Source organism: Rattus norvegicus, chromosome 1, assembly GCF_021556685.1.
Source record: "Rattus norvegicus strain SHRSP/BbbUtx chromosome 1, alternate assembly SHRSP_T2T, whole genome shotgun sequence".
NCBI classification, from domain to species: Eukaryota; Metazoa; Chordata; class Mammalia; order Rodentia; family Muridae; genus Rattus; species Rattus norvegicus.
Window position 1 is genome coordinate 79,649,944 of NC_141534.1, and position 2,429 is coordinate 79,652,372.

General features: G+C 37.8%; 1 pseudogene; it reads left to right on the forward strand.

Annotated features, from left to right (window-relative positions):
- Positions 1-739: 739 nt before the first annotated feature.
- Casp3-ps3 (caspase 3, pseudogene 3) lies at positions 740-1,569 on the forward strand (annotated as a pseudogene).
- The last annotated feature ends 860 nt before the right edge of the window (positions 1,570-2,429 follow it).

A 2,429-nucleotide genomic window follows, 5' to 3' on the forward strand; every position in this document is an offset into this window, starting at 1 on the left:
AGAAATTTTGAATTTTCATTCAAATCCTTGTTTGAAATGATTTAATCCTTTTTATTTTATAATCATTGGTGTTTTGTCTACATGTATGTTTTATGGGCTGTCAGATCACCTGGAACTGGAGTTCCAGTGAGATGCCTTGTAGGTTCTGGAAATTGAACCTAGGTCCTCTGGAAGAGCAGACAGTGCTTTTATCCACTGAGCAATCTCTCCAACCCTGAAGCAGAGGTTCTGACTGTCGATCCATCTCTACAGCCAACTCTGGTATTTTTAATTGTTGTGAGCAAAACCAGGTTTAAATCAACCCTTATAAGACAAATATTTTGTTCTTTACAATTTGTTCTTTGGCAATTCTTGATATTGCCAAGGGCAGATCAATACATTGGTAGACTCAATTGGTTTTAGTGCAATGACCTTTGGTTTTCCAAATTTTAAGATCACAGATGTCATATTTTCATCTCACCATTTACATTCTTTTTATTACTCATTAAGATTTTCTTAACTTGGAGAGAGCATGGCATGCACGCTTTCTTTCCAACATTCTAGAGCAATATCAGCACTCTTAACTTGAAAAGAGTTCTCCTCACATGTATTGCATTCTGACTAGTTTCCTTTTCCTTTTTCCTCCCAGTTCTACCACTCAACTCCACACTCCCCCAGATCCACTTCTCATTTTCCATTTAAAAACAGCAATTGGTATGCTGCTGTGTGGACCTTGGAACGTATGTGAAGAAAAGTGACCATGGAGAACAACAAAACCTCGATGTATTCAAAATCCATTAATAATTTTGAAGTAAAGACTATCCATGGAAGCAAGTCAATGGACTCTGGAATATATCTGGACAGTAGTTATAACATGGATTATCCTGAAATGGGCTTATGTATAATAATTAATAATAAGAACTTCCATAAAAGTACTAGAGTGACATCTCGCTCTGGTACTGATGTTGATGCAGCTAAACTCAGAGAGACATTCATGGGCCTGAAATATGAAGTCAGGAATAAAAATGATCTTACTCATGAAGCAATTTTGGAATTGATGGATAGTGTTTCTAAGGAAGATCACAGCAAAAGGAGCAGTTGTGTGTGTGTGATTCTAAGCCATGGCGGCGAAAGGTTTTTGGAACGAATGGACCTATTGACCTGAAAAAACTAACTAGTTTCTTCAGAGACAACTACTACTGGAGTCTGAGTGGAAAACCAAAACTCTTCATCATTCAGACCTGCCGTTGTACTGAACTGTACTGTGGCATTGAGACAGACAGTGGAACTGACAATGATATGGCATGCCCGAAGATACCAGTGGAGGCCAACTTCCTGCATGCTTACTCTACAGCACCTGGTTATTATTCCTGGAGAAATTCAAAGGAATGTTCATGGTTCATTCAGTCACTTTGTGCCATGCTGAAACTGTGCGCGCACAAGTTGGAATTCATGCACATCCTTACCCGTGTTAACTGGAAGGTGGCCACGGAATTTAAGTCATTCTCCCTGGACGCCACTTTCCACGCAAAGAATCAGATCCCATGTATTGTGTCAATGCTCACAAAAGAACTGTACTTTTATCACTAAAGGAATGATTGGGAGTGGGATGGGGGCATGTTTCTGTTTCTGTTTCTGCTTCTGTTTTTTGTTTTGTTTTGTTTTGTTTTGTTTGAATGCAGATGAGAAAACTGTCAGGGAGACTTTTTTCCCTCTCATTTAAATCACATCCGATGTTCTAAGTCATCTGAACAATACCACTGCTTGCAATGAAGCCACAATGCATCTACCTCAGCTTTGATATCAGGTAATTGAAATTTAATTAGGAACAAATAAATGTCAATAATGATACTATCGTCATAGAAGAAATTACAAAGTCACACTTTTGTAATTAGCGAGATTTGGTCCCACTATGAATTTGAAAGTAATAATGAAGCAGTAATGATTTTATACTCTCTCCTCACATTAAGAATGTCATTTTAGTTTTTGTTAAGTGTAGGAATGATAATGTCAAATGGTATGTCTTAGAACTTGAATTTATGAGCAGAGTCAAAGACTCGAACCGTGGTTTTGGACTGATCTGTGGAAAGGAAGAATTAGAGGACTGTAGCACACATTATAGCTACGGGTTTTCTGACAGTTGTCCAGGGCACATATTTCTTATTTTTTTTAATTGTGTTTTATTATTGGAACAAACAAACTTGAGTATATGAGAAGAAAACCATGTGAAAACTTGGTTGGCTTGTTGATGAAAGGGTATCATCCTTCAGTGGTGGGCATGATGACAGGGTGCTATGATCCACCATCATTTGTTTCTTACTTATTCATATACGAATCAGCCTAGTTTTATAGACCAGCGAAATATCCAACGAGTGGTTACGCAATAGCCTCAAATTGTTGATTGTTAGAATGGAATAAAGGAATTCTACAGGCAAATACCGTAATACCAG